The sequence below is a fragment of the Sinohyriopsis cumingii genome, chromosome 8 (assembly GCF_028554795.1).
Source record: "Sinohyriopsis cumingii isolate HCF-2022 chromosome 8, ASM2855479v2, whole genome shotgun sequence".
NCBI lineage: Eukaryota > Metazoa > Mollusca > Bivalvia > Unionida > Unionidae > Sinohyriopsis > Sinohyriopsis cumingii.
The window spans coordinates 75,749,618-75,768,281 of NC_142968.1; the positions used below are offsets into that span (position 1 = coordinate 75,749,618).

Genomic DNA, 18,664 nt, shown 5'->3' on the forward strand with positions numbered 1-18,664 from the left:
AGAGTCTCTATTTCCTTGACCTGCGAGGGTACAAATTATACATAGAATCAAATTTTAAAAAGAATAAGAAAAATATTAAAAACATAAAACTTTTAAGAACATATGCAGACTGTAATTTTAATATTCATCATGAAATATTGTACTCTGAAAGATTCACAAATGTTTTCCTGTTAAAATTTATTAATTAATTACATCATATATTTCATTTGGAAATTAATTTCATAATACCAACTATTCAATGGAATAATAATTAATAATAATAATGATAATGACAATTATTATTATTATTATTATTATTGGTAGAACACATACCGACTCTTTAAGATGTGGCTAGCGGTTACAAGGTTTTAGAGAAAAACCGAATAGCTTAGAAGAGAAAAGAATCGTGAAAATCAAAATTTTTATGTATGATTATAATGTATCTTTTCGTACAGTTAATTCTAAAAATAAAAGACAATATCATTAACTGGGTTATAATCAGAACGAGTATGTAAAAGAAAGTAAAAGAAATTACCTCAATGGCTATAGATGGAAAGAAAATGAATAATTTTATAGCAAAATAAATAAAATGAAAAAGAATCGTGTCCGACTATATTGGACGGGCTACCCAACGATGCCTATTCACAGGCGCGATCCCACTACTGCTCGACACGGGGACTTTTGCCTGCTGTGTTTCCACCCTGGGCCAGTACGTCCCTCCTTAGACAACCTGGACCCCCTAGGCTCCCCCGAGGGACCCATATTGATGCCGAGCTTAGCGCGGACACCCGATCGACATAGAGCACCGAGGAGCAGAGCCCCCGCCCTCAAACCGTCCAACGACCCCGGCCTCCAAGTAGCTGGATTACAGGAGCACGCCACAACTCCCAGCCGAAAACAATTTGCAACCTTAGCATATATAACTCTAAAATGTAGTGGAATCTGGATGATACACTTTTATGAAACTGATACAAAATTCAAGCTTTAGAAGAAACTCTCAAAATTTACAACAAATATCGAAATGTCCTGGAAAATTATACTGTCTTATTTGACAAGGCGGAAGTACGCGTCACTCGTTGACGAAGGGAGCGCACTCATAATGTTCCATTAAGGGAGGCAACTTGTCGTCAAACAAAAACCACTATCTGTTCTCAGATTTGCTACTCTTGTCACAGGTCGTACCCAATCACCTTCATTTATGAATAATAAGATGTGGCCAAATACTAGAAGTATTACACGAGTTACCGATTGAATTTGTTGACATTATTATGCTGACAGGACAAATTTACACACATAGGATGTTATATCATTGCAATCTGTCAGTGAGGCAGCGCATCGACCAGTTTGTCCAAATTTACACCTATTGAACGGTTCTAAACAATCATTAATTTTCAATATTAAAATCTCCGAATTCTCCCTCCCTCTCTCTCTCTCTCTCTCTCTCTCTCTCTCTCTCTCTCTCTCTCTCTGACAGTGCTACGATATATATTTCGGATATTTAATTATTAAAAAATTCTACAGAAATGAAAGGGAAAATATTAATTTTGATTTTGCATATAAAATTACGGGTTTCATATATCACTTTTCAATGTGTATGCAATATTCTTTAATAGCATTTGACATGTTTGTACCTTCTTGTCCTTCAAAACTGCATAAATACTAATTATTATTTACACAGGATAAACACTGTTATGTATTCACAGATTTCAAGTTTTATTTCCTCATTTTAATACTTGGAAACTTAAACTAGAGCTTAAACTAAGCTGAAAAAGAGAGATATTTTCACTGGTATTATCTTTGCCATTTTGATCAAATCTAGAAGAAAAAGTAGAAAGCCAAAATCCTAGTATTTGCCTATTCGATAGGTTCAATTTGCCTGCAACAGTTTACTGTTGGAAAGGAATTTATAAGTTATGCTTTTCCTATTTTCATTTGAAACTCAACAGTATCAAATCAATTCACTTTATTTCAAAAATATAGGCCCCCGGCCCGTAATACAAAATTATGTTTTATATAAACAACTGGAACGCCGCATTTTCTTTAATGCATGTGGAAATATAAATTCTTGATTTATTTCTACACTTATTACTACACTTAGGTCGGAATAGTAATATATTTACATCATTTATTCGGATGGACATAAAGAGCCCTCTGTCCTAGCAAATGATCTCTACCGGTAATGTGATAAATTATACAGCGGCACTACATCAATCTTAACCAAAAGCCACACAAATTTTGTAACGCTTGGTTATACATAATATACATTTTTTAGAGATCGTCTTCTAATAATATCATATTCTGGGCAAACGCAAACAAATTGAAATTCATCACTTATTAAATAAATATTTCTTCTAATGCACAGTTCACAAAATCTCAATGCACTATCAATTTGTATTTCCTTCTTCCTGTTCCAATCATTCGTTTATGCCTGGAACATCTTAGTTGCAATAAACGTTTTCTTAAATTGAAAAGTATATTACATGAGAGGTATTTCTCACATTGTAGTAGGGATTTATACTGAGCACAGTAATAACATTCTGAGGAATTAGTAATACGTTCCGACCAACATTGAAATGCAGTCTCTCTAATCATTTGTGTGAACTCCAAAACAACTTCTTTTCCATAACCAACATCGTATGTCATCCGCACATATCCAGGGCCATATTGATAGAGCAAATCTTTAATCTTCTTAGCCATTGTGACTCTATGCAACATCGTCTAACGTTTAGAACATGACATAACATTGATATGGATATATCATCCGATAATCGCACGTGTGTATGTGTGTGTATGTTTGTGTGTGTGTGTGTTTGTGTGGGGGGAGTGTGGGTGTGTGTGGGGGGGGTGTGAGTGGGTGTATTTGTGTGCTCTGCAATTGAAATTTGCTCTGACTGACAATTTGAATATTTGTTTCCGATATTCTACAGCATCAATAATAATAATAATAATAGCATTCTTACTTGTAACATACGGCGAATACATTTCTTTGTTATGTATTTGCTTCTGCATTCGTTCTCCTATTTGGTGTTCAAATATATGAAATCCAAAGTACATTTGATAGATGAATATAAAAAGGGTACATAAAGATTTTAAAAAGAAATATAATTTGGTGTGCTTCTCCGCAACTTCATAACGAGCCAGTCAGAAGTCGTACAGAGCCAGCCATGTGTCGAACCCAAAAAGATCGTAGTCACCTGAAGTTGTACACATGCTCACAAAAGTCGTACAGTGCCCCTTAATGTCTCAAAGAGCTACCCATACATTTTACCTTCGATGTCTTCCAAAGCATATAGAAGCCGTCCGTGGCTGATATTAAGAATCTCAGCATGGACGGGTCTGGTTACTTGTTGGAGATTACAGGTTTGATCGTTGCCTATTACCAAGCAGAAATATTGGTTGGTTTACAACGGCATTTTAACCACATTATCGGTTATGCCATACCGAGGAAATGGCAGCAAAGGAAAACAATGGCAAAGCAAGGCAACCAACCATGGACCTCCTTGAAATGAAGACTGTCAATCGAAAAATTTATGGTTATAGTCGGTTTATCCTTTCATTTTTCCTTACTGTATCTTTTTGTATTTTCACTGTATGTATCACTCGTATTCCTATCAGCATCGCCAGCGAGCCCATACCCCTGCCATTTTGTGATACACGTTCGAATGCAAAACTTCAAAACCAAGAGATAAGTTAATTTTCAAATACGTCAAAATCGGTACAAATTATGCTCTAAATCTGCTACATTGTTCTGTTGTTATTTAAATAGTTTCTTCTGCGCATCATCAGTTTCATATGTGAAAATTACAGAAATTATGTTCGGATACTAGGAACACAGAAAATTTCGCAACGGTAATTTGCCAGGTGTTTAGCGTGCTATTAGACACTCGTGCACATTGACACTTTATGCTAATTTATGATAGATTGGCCATTAAAACTGACAATTTCCGTGGCTTTTCTTTATATTTTTCATTTGGCGTCTCCTTGGCACCATAGCATCTATCCAATGCTTTAAACACAACGAACAAGGTCAATGTCGTCTTTTCATCAAGTTTATCTCGATACTTACATATCAGAGAAAGCTTCAAGTCCCAATTTAAAAGTCGTAAAATGTCAACTCTACTGTGTATCTAAAATAATATAATATTTATTTAATCATTTATTGACTTTTGAATGAGTATAATAAATACAATACAACACATCTTGAATAGAGAAGAAATCTTATCAAACTATGCTACATTGGACCCTAAAATGCAGAATACATGCTGTATAGTATCGTTCACGCGTGGACATGTATAAATTTGTCAATACTGCCATGTCAAATGTTATATGTTCCGGTGGGACATACATAATGTTTACGCCGTAATTACATCATCGTAATGGGATCACTTTGTAGGACTATTTCATTTTATTTACGATCTTCTTGTGTTTGATTTTCACGTACAATATTCAACAATGGATGAAAAACATGCACAAATACAGGTGAGCAGAAAGACTGGTCGGATGTTGGGAGGTCATCAGACAAAGAAGCTGATAGTCTGACCAACTGGCCTGTATGTGGATGGATATTTCTATAAACAGACCAACTGGCCTATAGGTGGGTGGATACTTGTATAGCTAGACAGGCAGACCTACTGGCCATTAGGTGGGTGAATATATGTATAGACAGATAGGCAGACCAGCTGAGAAATTTAAAGTTCTAGAACTTTTAATATCATGGTGTTTGCATAGCTTCACTATGGGAACGGAATTAGTACCGTAAGGCCTGCATGAGGCCCCAATATCAAACAAGTGGATCTTAACTATGTTAATCGATAAAGGGAAACAACGTGCCAGAACATAAAAAAAATAACTCTACCAGTAAAATTACACTAATTGTAAGAGTTGTTTCCCATGTCACATTTTCCGTATCAGTTTCGAACTTGTATTCACATTCGGTAGAATTTAAAATCTATATTAGACTTTTATTAATGAAGAAAAACTAATATTATAGTATCACCTTTCTACACACGATCAACCTTCAGACATAAGATGATTCAAAATATTAAAGATTAGCCATTAAAAGAATCATGACAAAGAAACAGAGACAGAGACAGAGAGGGGGAAAGGAATCAATACAGTAGAGTAGGTAGGACGAATGAGGGTGTGCCTGTTCCAAACATTAATTTGTGGCAGGAGTTCGTGCGCGATGACATATATCGTTACTCACGATGGTCACACTCAAAATTCAAAATTAGAAATGACAATTTTGGTCGGTTTTGTTTACTATATATTTATTAGGCGACTCCTGGGTACCATATCGTTTGCCAAATGCATACCAAATGCAACGGCGATTTAGATCCTTAAAATTATACTCTGGAAACTTTCAAAATGCAGGTGCTACAGGGATTCCATTCCAAAACTTCCCTTGCCTACATGTTCATCCCACTCCCCTCCCCCACGCCCGCACGGTCTTCCTGGATGCGCACCTGCTTGTGACCAATAATGCATGCCAAAGTAACTCGAATCAAACACACAACTTAAGCATAGTCACTGACGCATACAATACAGGCCACACTTGCCTACAATCACAATGGAGTAATGCTGCTCTGTGCATGAGTGTCTGTCTGTCTGTCTGTCTGTCTGTGTATATGTTCCCGCTTTCCAACAAAGTTTGATTTCCTAAACGAAAGTGTCTATCTGTGACGGATCACAAGTAAATCACAATTTCTATACGGTCTTAGTCAAATGACCATATAGAAATCAATAAGAAACTTAGAGTATGCAACGTATCCATAGATTTGCAATATAAAACAATGGATGTTTTGCTCACAGACGAAGACTCGTAGGCGGGCCCAATCGGGGTGGGAGGGCAAAGAAGACGATATGGCCCGGGTCTCAACCCCTAAGGATCCTCGCATTTTATATATAATAGTATAATATTAAATATACTTCAATGTGTACTTAGTTGTCTTTTAATTCTGTATATAGTAAATTATATGGGCTTATTTGTACATTCGAATCATTTACAAACTGCAATATTAACAGGGCCTTGGGACCTCACAATTTTAACGTGTCCCGAGCCTCTCACAACCTCTGAAGGGGCTGCTGATAGGTGCTGATTTCACACTTCGTAAACGTAACGTTACGAAAACATACATTCTTTATAAATCTGTGACTTTGTGAATAAGCTTTCTTTGCACTTGGCATGCATCCATACACAAAAGATATACAAGATGCAGCGAGAAGTACTAGAGAAACTGAACAAAACACATATCTTAACCAATATGTGATGGTGGTACAAAAGAACTGACTAGAGTATCATTCTGTTATGCAAATCTCACGGAAATAAGATCATCTGTGTTGTTTTCAATTAACTCCATCAATTTTTCTGGTATATATCATTACAATAGTAAATGTATTATTTTTCTCCTATTTGATAAACACTGTACATGGGTAGTCATGGGTCAAGGTACCATCCCACAAACTACCTACGGCAACAGAAAATTTGATACAGTGACATATTCAAATAAATTGAACTATGTTTGGATTACTAATATCAATTTCATGTCCTTTTTAACAAAATAACAACAGCAAAAAAAACATCCTAGAAAGGCAAATTTCCATTGGAGAGAAATGATGAGAGAGAGAAAGGGGGCGGGGTTGTCGTGTAATACATTCAATATATATACTTGTCCAAATAAAGGGAATAACTTTTAAAATAGGTTTTCTCTTATTTTTGTCAAGTGCATTACTCCCTCAAAGATATCCGCCAAAACTGAATATATTCCCTCATATAGCTGATATAATAATACATTATGTTCTGCACAGTAAAGCTTGCAGTGTTTCATAACAAAAATAATTCATCAATAATACCTTCATGAATGTCCCAGCTGTTACTGAATTTCACCAAATCAGTTTCTGTAGAATGTATGCATAATGCGCCCTCAGATCTGGTTCCATGCAGTTTGTCAGGAGTGATCAATAGAACAAACAACATAGATATTGATCTGCCAGCGCATTATATGATGGAACATCAGGATCTGTTACTTGCACTTAGACTCATCTTATAAGAAAGAACATACGTACGTATTTCAGAAATGGCAATCGCCAGTATCATTTCATTATCTTCATAATGATTTTCATAACTAGAGTCTCTATTTCCTTGACCTGCGAGGGTACAAATTATACATAGAATCAAATTTTAAAAAGAATAAGAAAAATATTAAAAACATTAAAACTTTTAAGAACATATGCAGACTGTAATTTTAATATTCATCATGAAATATTGTACTCTGAAAGATTCACAAATGTTTTCCTGTTAAAATTTATTAATTAATTACATCATATATTTCATTTGGAAATTAATTTCATAATACCAACTATTCAATGGAATAATAATTAATAATAATAATGATAATGACAATTATTATTATTATTATTATTGGTAGAACACATACCGACTCTTTAAGATGTAGCTAGCGGTTACAAGGTTTTAGAGAAAAACCGAATAGCTTAGAAGAGAAAAGAATCGTGAAAATAAAAATTATGTATGATTATAATGTATCTTTTCGTACAGTTAATTCTAAAAATAAAAGACAATATCATTAACTGGGTTATAATCAGAACGAGTATGTAAAAGAAAGTAAAAGAAATTACCTCAATGGCTATAGATGGAAAGAAAATGAATAATTTTATAGCAAAATAAATAAAATGAAAAAGAATCGTGTCCGACTATATTGGACGGGCTACCCAACGATGCCTATTCACAGGCGCGATCCCACTACTGCTCGACACGGGGACTTTTGCCTGCTGTGTTTCCACCCTGGGCCAGTACGTCCCTCCTTAGACAACCTGGACCCCCTAGGCTCCCCCGAGGGACCCATATTGATGCCGAGCTTAGCGCGGACACCCGATCGACATAGAGCACCGAGGAGCAGAGCCCCCGCCCTCAAACCGTCCAACGACCCCGGCCTCCAAGTAGCTGGATTACAGGAGCACGCCACAACTCCCAGCCGAAAACAATTTGCAACCTTAGCATATATAACTCTAAAATGTAGTGGAATCTGGATGATACACTTTTATGAAACTGATACAAAATTCAAGCTTTAGAAGAAACTCTCAAAATTTACAACAAATATCGAAATGTCCTGGAAAATTATACTGTCTTATTTGACAAGGCGGAAGTACGCGTCACTCGTTGACGAAGGGAGCGCACTCATAATGTTCCATTAAGGGAGGCAACTTGTCGTCAAACAAAAACCACTATCTGTTCTCAGATTTGCTACTCTTGTCACAGGTCGTACCCAATCACCTTCATTTATGAATAATAAGATGTGGCCAAATACTAGAAGTATTACACGAGTTACCGATTGAATTTGTTGACATTATTATGCTGACAGGACAAATTTACACACATAGGATGTTATATCATTGCAATCTGTCAGTGAGGCAGCGCATCGACCAATTTGTCCAGATTTGCACCTATTGAACGGTTCTAAACAATCATTAATTTTCAATATTAAAATCTCCGAATTCTCTCTCTCTCTCTCTCTCTCTCTCTTTGACAGTGCTACGATATATATTTCGGATATTTAATTATTAAAAAATTCTACAGAAATGAAAGGGAAAATATTAATTTTGATTTTGCATATAAAATTACGGGTTTCATATATCACTTTTCAATGTGTATGCAATATTCTTTAATAGCATTTGATATGTATGTACCTTCTTGTCCTTCAAAACTGCATAAATACTAATTATTATTTACACAGGATAAACACTGTTATGTATTCACAGATTTCAAGTTTTATTTCCTCATTTTAATACTTGGAAACTTAAACTAGAGCTTAAACTAAGCTGAAAAAGAGAGATATTTTCACTGGTATTATCTTTGCCATTTTGATCAAATCTAGAAGAAAATGTAGAAAGCCAAAATCCTAGTATTTGCCTATTCGATAGGTTCAATTTGCCTGCAACAGTTTACTGTTGGAAAGGAATTTATAAGTTATGCTTTTCCTATTTTCATTTGAAACTCAACAGTATCAAATCAAATCACTTTATTTCAAAAATATAGGCCCCCGGCCCGTAATACAAAATTATGTTTTATATACACAACTGGAACGCCGCATTTTCTTTAATGCATGTGGAAATATAAATTCTTGATTTATTTCTACACTTATTACTACACTTAGGTCGGAATAGTAATATATTCACATCATTTATTCGGATGGACATAAAGAGCCCTCTCTCCTAGCAAATGATCTGTACCGGTAATCTGATAAATTATACAGCGTCACTACATCAATCTTAACCAAAAGCCACACAAATTTTGTAACGCTTGGTTATACATAATATACATTTTTTAGAGATCGTCTTCTAATAATATCATATTCTGGGCAAACGCAAACAAATTGAAATTCATCACTTATTAAATAAATATTTCTTCTAATGCACAGTTCACAAAATCTCAATGCACTATCAATTTGTATTTCCTTCTTCCTGTTCCAATCATTCGTTTATGCCTGGAACATCTTAGTTGCAATAAACGTTTTCTTAAATTGAAAAGTATATTACATGAGAGGTATTTCTCACATTGTAGTAGGGATTTATACTGAGCACAGTAATAACATTCTGAGGAATTAGTAATACGTTCCGACCAACATTGAAATGCAGTCTCTCTAATCATTTGTGTGAACTCCAAAACAACTTCTTTTCCATAACCAACATCGTATGTCATCCGCACATATCCAGGGCCATATTGATAGAGCAAATCTTTAATCTTCTTAGCCATTGTGACTCTATGCAACATCGTCTAACGTTTAGAACATGACATAACATTGATATGGATATATCATCCGATAATCGCACGTGTGTATGTGTGTGTATGTTTGTGTGTGTGTGTGTTTGTGTGGGGGGAGTGTGGGTGTGTGTGGGGGGTGTGAGTGGGTGTATTTGTGTGCTCTGCAATTGAAATTTGCTCTGACTGACAATTTGAATATTTGTTTCCGATATTCTACAGCATCAATAATAATAATAATAATAGCATTCTTACTTGTAACATACGGCGAATACATTTCTTTGTTATGTATTTGCTTCTGCATTCGTTCTCCTATTTGGTGTTCAAATATATGAAATCCAAAGTACATTTGATAGATGAATATAAAAAGGGTACATAAAGATTTTAAAAAGAAATATAATTTGGTGTGCTTCTCCGCAACTTCATAACGAGCCAGTCAGAAGTCGTACAGAGCCAGCCATGTGTCGAACCCAAAAAGATCGTAGTCACCTGAAGTTGTACACATGCTCACAAAAGTCGTACAGTGCCCCTTAATGTCTCAAAGAGCTACCCATACATTTTACCTTCGATGTCTTCCAAAGCATATAGAAGCCGCCCGTGGCTGATATTAAGAATCTCAGCATGGACGGGTCTGGTTACTTGTTGGAGATTACAGGTTTGATCGTTGCCTATTACCAAGCAGAAATATTGGTTGGTTTACAACGGCATTTTAACCACATTATCGGTTATGCCATACCGAGGAAATGGCAGCAAAGGAAAACAATGGCAAAGCAAGGCAACCAACCATGGACCTCCTTGAAATGAAGACTGTCAATCGAAAAATTTATGGTTATAGTCGGTTTATCCTTTCATTTTTCCTTACTGTATCTTTTTGTATTTTCACTGTATGTATCACTCGTATTCCTATCAGCATCGCCAGCGAGCCCATACCCCTGCCATTTTGTGATACACGTTCGAATGCAAAACTTCAAAACCAAGAGATAAGTTAATTTTCAAATACGTCAAAATCGGTACAAATTATGCTCTAAATCTGCTACATTGTTCTGTTGTTATTTAAATAGTTTCTTCTGCGCATCATCAGTTTCATATGTGAAAATTACAGAAATTATGTTCGGATACTAGGAACACAGAAAATTTCGCAACGGTAATTTGCCAGGTGTTTAGCGTGCTATTAGACACTCGTGCACATTGACACTTTATGCTAATTTATGATAGATTTGCCATTAAAACTGACAATTTCCGTGGCTTTTCTTTATATTTTTCATTTGGCGTCTCCTTGGCACCATAGCATCTATCCAATGCTTTAAACACAACGAACAAGGTCAATGTCGTCTTTTCATCAAGTTTATCTCGATACTTACATATCAGAGAAAGCTTCAAGTCCCAATTTAAAAGTCGTAAAATGTCAACTCTACTGTGTATCTAAAATAATATAATATTTATTTAATCATTTATTGACTTTTGAATGAGTATAATAAATACAATACAACACATCTTGAATAGAGAAGAAATCTTATCAAACTATGCTACATTGGACCCTAAAATGCAGAATACATGCTGTATAGTATCGTTCACGCGTGGACATGTATAAATTTGTCAATACTGCCATGTCAAATGTTATATGTTCCGGTGGGACATACATAATGTTTACGCCGTAATTACATCATCGTAATGGGATCACTTTGTAGGACTATTTCATTTTATTTACGATCTTCTTGTGTTTGATTTTCACGTACAATATTCAACAATGGATGAAAAACATGCACAAATACAGGTGAGCAGAAAGACTGGTCGGATGTTGGGAGGTCATCAGACAAAGAAGCTGATAGTCTGACCAACTGGCCTGTATGTGGATGGATATTTCTATAAACAGACCAACTGGCCTATAGGTGGGTGGATACTTGTATAGCTAGACAGGCAGACCTACTGGCCATTAGGTGGGTGAATATATGTATAGACAGATAGGCAGACCAGCTGAGAAATTTAAAGTTCTAGAACTTTTAATATCATGGTGTTTGCATAGCTTCACTATGGGAACGGAATTAGTACCGTAAGGCCTGCATGAGGCCCCAATATCAAACAAGTGGATCTTAACTATGTTAATCGATAAAGGGAAACAACGTGCCAGAACATAAAAAAAATAACTCTACCAGTAAAATTACACTAATTGTAAGAGTTGTTTCCCATGTCACATTTTCCGTATCAGTTTCGAACTTGTATTCACATTCGGTAGAATTTAAAATCTATATTAGACTTTTATTAATGAAGAAAAACTAATATTATAGTATCACCTTTCTACACACGATCAACCTTCAGACATAAGATGATTCAAAATATTAAAGATTAGCCATTAAAAGAATCATGACAAAGAAACAGAGACAGAGACAGAGAGGGGGAAAGGAATCAATACAGTAGAGTAGGTAGGACGAATGAGGGTGTGCCTGTTCCAAACATTAATTTGTGGCAGGAGTTCGTGCGCGATGACATATATCGTTACTCACGATGGTCACACTCAAAATTCAAAATTAGAAATGACAATTTTGGTCGGTTTTGTTTACTATATATTTATTAGGCGACTCCTGGGTACCATATCGTTTGCCAAATGCATACCAAATGCAACGGCGATTTAGATCCTTAAAATTATACTCTGGAAACTTTCAAAATGCAGGTGCTACAGGGATTCCATTCCAAAACTTCCCTTGCCTACATGTTCATCCCACTCCCCTCCCCCACGCCCGCACGGTCTTCCTGGATGCGCACCTGCTTGTGACCAATAATGCATGCCAAAGTAACTCGAATCAAACACACAACTTAAGCATAGTCACTGACGCATACAATACAGGCCACACTTGCCTACAATCACAATGGAGTAATGCTGCTCTGTGCATGAGTGTCTGTCTGTCTGTCTGTCTGTCTGTGTATATGTTCCCGCTTTCCAACAAAGTTTGATTTCCTAAACGAAAGTGTCTATCTGTGACGGATCACAAGTAAATCACAATTTCTATACGGTCTTAGTCAAATGACCATATAGAAATCAATAAGAAACTTAGAGTATGCAACGTATCCATAGATTTGCAATATAAAACAATGGATGTTTTGCTCACAGACGAAGACTCGTAGGCGGGCCCAATCAGGGTGGGAGGGCAAAGAAGACGATATGGCCCGGGTCTCAACCCCTAAGGATCCTCGCTTTTTATATATAATAGTATAATATTAAATATACTTCAATGTGTACTTAGTTGTCTTTTAATTCTGTATATAGTAAATTATATGGGCTTATTTGTACATTCGAATCATTTACAAATTGCAATATTAACAGGGCCTTGGGACCTCACAATTTTAACGTGTCCCGAGCCTCTCACAACCTCTGAAGGGGCTGCTGATAGGTGCTGATTTCACACTTCGTAAACGTAACGTTACGAAAACATACATTCTTTATAAATCTGTGACTTTGTGAATAAGCTTTCTTTGCACTTGGCATGCATCCATACACAAAAGATATACAAGATGCAGCGAGAAGTACTAGAGAAACTGAACAAAACACATATCTTAACCAATATGTGATGGTGGTACAAAAGAACTGACTAGAGTATCATTCTGTTATGCAAATCTCACGGAAATAAGATCATCTGTGTTGTTTTCAATTAACTCCATCAATTTTTCTGGTATATATCATTACAATAGTAAATGTATTATTTTTCTCCTATTTGATAAACACTGTACATGGGTAGTCATGGGTCAAGGTACCATCCCACAAACTACCTACGGCAACAGAAAATTTGATACAGTGACATATTCAAATAAATTGAACTATGTTTGGATTACTAATATCAATTTCATGTCCTTTTTAACAAAATAACAACAGCAAAAAAAACATCCTAGAAAGGCAAATTTCCATTGGAGAGAAATGATGAGAGAGAGAAAGGGGGCGGGGTTGTCGTGTAATACATTCAATATATATACTTGTCCAAATAAAGGGAATAACTTTTAAAATAGGTTTTCTCTTATTTTTGTCAAGTGCATTACTCCCTCAAAGATATCCGCCAAAACTGAATATATTCCCTCATATAGCTGATATAATAATACATTATGTTCTGCACAGTAAAGCTTGCAGTGTTTCATAACAAAAATAATTCATCAATAATACCTTCATGAATGTCCCAGCTGTTACTGAATTTCACCAAATCAGTTTCTGTAGAATGTATGCATAATGCGCCCTCAGATCTGGTTCCATGCAGTTTGTCAGGAGTGATCAATAGAACAAACAACATAGATATTGATCTGCCAGCGCATTATATGATGGAACATCAGGATCTGTTACTTGCACTTAGACTCATCTTATAAGAAAGAACATACGTACGTATTTCAGAAATGGCAATCGCCAGTATCATTTCATTATCTTCATAATGATTTTCATAACTAGAGTCTCTATTTCCTTGACCTGCGAGGGTACAAATTATACATAGAATCAAATTTTAAAAAGAATAAGAAAAATATTAAAAACATAAAACTTTTAAGAACATATGCAGACTGTAATTTTAATATTCATCATGAAATATTGTACTCTGAAAGATTCACAAATGTTTTCCTGTTAAAATTTATTAATTAATTACATCATATATTTCATTTGGAAATTAATTTCATAATACCAACTATTCAATGGAATAATAATTAATAATAATAATGATAATGACAATTATTATTATTATTATTATTATTATTATTATTGGTAGAACACATACCGACTCTTTAAGATGTAGCTAGCGGTTACAAGGTTTTAGAGAAAAACCGAATAGCTTAGAAGAGAAAAGAATCGTGAAAATAAAAATTATGTATGATTATAATGTATCTTTTCGTACAGTTAATTCTAAAAATAAAAGACAATATCATTAACTGGGTTATAATCAGAACGAGTATGTAAAAGAAAGTAAAAGAAATTACCTCAATGGCTATAGATGGAAAGAAAATGAATAATTTTATAGCAAAATAAATAAAATGAAAAAGAATCGTGTCCGACTATATTGGACGGGCTACCCAACGATGCCTATTCACAGGCGCGATCCCACTACTGCTCGACACGGGGACTTTTGCCTGCTGTGTTTCCACCCTGGGCCAGTACGTCCCTCCTTAGACAACCTGGACCCCCTAGGCTCCCCCGAGGGACCCATATTGATGCCGAGCTTAGCGCGGACACCCGATCGACATAGAGCACCGAGGAGCAGAGCCCCCGCCCTCAAACCGTCCAACGACCCCGGCCTCCAAGTAGCTGGATTACAGGAGCACGCCACAACTCCCAGCCGAAAACAATTTGCAACCTTAGCATATATAACTCTAAAATGTAGTGGAATCTGGATGATACACTTTTATGAAACTGATACAAAATTCAAGCTTTAGAAGAAACTCTCAAAATTTACAACAAATATCGAAATGTCCTGGAAAATTATACTGTCTTATTTGACAAGGCGGAAGTACGCGTCACTCGTTGACGAAGGGAGCGCACTCATAATGTTCCATTAAGGGAGGCAACTTGTCGTCAAACAAAAACCACTATCTGTTCTCAGATTTGCTACTCTTGTCACAGGTCGTACCCAATCACCTTCATTTATGAATAATAAGATGTGGCCAAATACTAGAAGTATTACACGAGTTACCGATTGAATTTGTTGACATTATTATGCTGACAGGACAAATTTACACACATAGGATGTTATATCATTGCAATCTGTCAGTGAGGCAGCGCATCGACCAATTTGTCCAGATTTGCACCTATTGAACGGTTCTAAACAATCATTAATTTTCAATATTAAAATCTCCGAATTCTCTCTCTCTCTCTCTCTCTCTCTCTCTCTCTTTGACAGTGCTACGATATATATTTCGGATATTTAATTATTAAAAAATTCTACAGAAATGAAAGGGAAAATATTAATTTTGATTTTGCATATAAAATTACGGGTTTCATATATCACTTTTCAATGTGTATGCAATATTCTTTAATAGCATTTGATATGTATGTACCTTCTTGTCCTTCAAAACTGCATAAATACTAATTATTATTTACACAGGATAAACACTGTTATGTATTCACAGATTTCAAGTTTTATTTCCTCATTTTAATACTTGGAAACTTAAACTAGAGCTTAAACTAAGCTGAAAAAGAGAGATATTTTCACTGGTATTATCTTTGCCATTTTGATCAAATCTAGAAGAAAATGTAGAAAGCCAAAATCCTAGTATTTGCCTATTCGATAGGTTCAATTTGCCTGCAACAGTTTACTGTTGGAAAGGAATTTATAAGTTATGCTTTTCCTATTTTCATTTGAAACTCAACAGTATCAAATCAAATCACTTTATTTCAAAAATATAGGCCCCCGGCCCGTAATACAAAATTATGTTTTATATACACAACTGGAACGCCGCATTTTCTTTAATGCATGTGGAAATATAAATTCTTGATTTATTTCTACACTTATTACTACACTTAGGTCGGAATAGTAATATATTCACATCATTTATTCGGATGGACATAAAGAGCCCTCTCTCCTAGCAAATGATCTGTACCGGTAATCTGATAAATTATACAGCGTCACTACATCAATCTTAACCAAAAGCCACACAAATTTTGTAACGCTTGGTTATACATAATATACATTTTTTAGAGATCGTCTTCTAATAATATCATATTCTGGGCAAACGCAAACAAATTGAAATTCATCACTTATTAAATAAATATTTCTTCTAATGCACAGTTCACAAAATCTCAATGCACTATCAATTTGTATTTCCTTCTTCCTGTTCCAATCATTCGTTTATGCCTGGAACATCTTAGTTGCAATAAACGTTTTCTTAAATTGAAAAGTATATTACATGAGAGGTATTTCTCACATTGTAGTAGGGATTTATACTGAGCACAGTAATAACATTCTGAGGAATTAGTAATACGTTCCGACCAACATTGAAATGCAGTCTCTCTAATCATTTGTGTGAACTCCAAAACAACTTCTTTTCCATAACCAACATCGTATGTCATCCGCACATATCCAGGGCCATATTGATAGAGCAAATCTTTAATCTTCTTAGCCATTGTGACTCTATGCAACATCGTCTAACGTTTAGAACATGACATAACATTGATATGGATATATCATCCGATAATCGCACGTGTGTATGTGTGTGTATGTTTGTGTGTGTGTGTGTTTGTGTGGGGGGAGTGTGGGTGTGTGTGGGGGGGTGTGAGTGGGTGTATTTGTGTGCTCTGCAATTGAAATTTGCTCTGACTGACAATTTGAATATTTGTTTCCGATATTCTACAGCATCAATAATAATAATAATAATAGCATTCTTACTTGTAACATACGGCGAATACATTTCTTTGTTATGTATTTGCTTCTGCATTCGTTCTCCTATTTGGTGTTCAAATATATGAAATCCAAAGTACATTTGATAGATGAATATAAAAAGGGTACATAAAGATTTTAAAAAGAAATATAATTTGGTGTGCTTCTCCGCAACTTCATAACGAGCCAGTCAGAAGTCGTACAGAGCCAGCCATGTGTCGAACCCAAAAAGATCGTAGTCACCTGAAGTTGTACACATGCTCACAAAAGTCGTACAGTGCCCCTTAATGTCTCAAAGAGCTACCCATACATTTTACCTTCGATGTCTTCCAAAGCATATAGAAGCCGCCCGTGGCTGATATTAAGAATCTCAGCATGGACGGGTCTGGTTACTTGTTGGAGATTACAGGTTTGATCGTTGCCTATTACCAAGCAGAAATATTGGTTGGTTTACAACGGCATTTTAACCACATTATCGGTTATGCCATACCGAGGAAATGGCAGCAAAGGAAAACAATGGCAAAGCAAGGCAACCAACCATGGACCTCCTTGAAATGAAGACTGTCAATCGAAAAATTTATGGTTATAGTCGGTTTATCCTTTCATTTTTCCTTACTGTATCTTTTTGTATTTTCACTGTATGTATCACTCGTATTCCTATCAGCATCGCCAGCGAGCCCATACCCCTGCCATTTTGTGATACACGTTCGAATGCAAAACTTCAAAACCAAGAGATAAGTTAATTTTCAAATACGTCAAAATCGGTACAAATTATGCTCTAAATCTGCTACATTGTTCTGTTGTTATTTAAATAGTTTCTTCTGCGCATCATCAGTTTCATATGTGAAAATTACAGAAATTATGTTCGGATACTAGGAACACAGAAAATTTCCCAACGGTAATTTGCCAGGTGTTTAGCGTGCTATTAGACACTCGTGCACATTGACACTTTATGCTAATTTATGATAGATTTGCTATTAAAACTGACAATTTCCGTGGGTTTTCTTTATATTTTTCATTTGGCGTCTCCTTGGCACCATAGCATCTATCCAATGCTTTAAACACAACGAACAAGGTCAATGTCGTCTTTTCATCAAGTTTATCTCGATACTTACATATCAGAGAAAGCTTCAAGTCCCAATTTAAAAGTCGTAAAATGTCAACTCTACTGTGTATCTAAAATAATATAATATTTATTTAATCATTTATTGACTTTTGAATGAGTATAATAAATACAATACAACACATCTTGAATAGAGAAGAAATCTTATCAAACTATGCTACATTGGACCCTAAAATGCAGAATACATGCTGTATAGTATCGTTCACGCGTGGACATGTATAAATTTGTCAATACTGCCATGTCAAATGTTATATGTTCCGGTGGGACATACATAATGTTTACGCCGTAATTACATCATCGTAATGGGATCACTTTGTAGGACTATTTCATTTTATTTACGATCTTCTTGTGTTTCATTTTCACGTACAATATTCAACAATGGATGAAAAACATGCACAAATACAGGTGAGCAGAAAGACTGGTCGGATGTTGGGAGGTCATCAGACAAAGAAG

At 35.5% G+C, this 18,664-nt stretch overlaps 3 non-coding genes across 3 annotated transcripts; all 3 read right to left on the bottom strand.

Annotated features, from left to right (window-relative positions):
- Positions 1-573: 573 nt before the first annotated feature.
- LOC149793875 (signal recognition particle RNA) lies at positions 574-871 on the bottom strand. Its single transcript, XR_016423139.1, has one exon.
- A 6,802-nt stretch (positions 872-7,673) lies between these two features.
- Positions 7,674-7,971, bottom strand: LOC149793876 (signal recognition particle RNA). The gene has a single exon (XR_016423140.1).
- A 6,783-nt stretch (positions 7,972-14,754) lies between these two features.
- Positions 14,755-15,052, bottom strand: LOC149793877 (signal recognition particle RNA). Its single transcript, XR_016423141.1, has one exon.
- Positions 15,053-18,664: the final 3,612 nt, after the last annotated feature.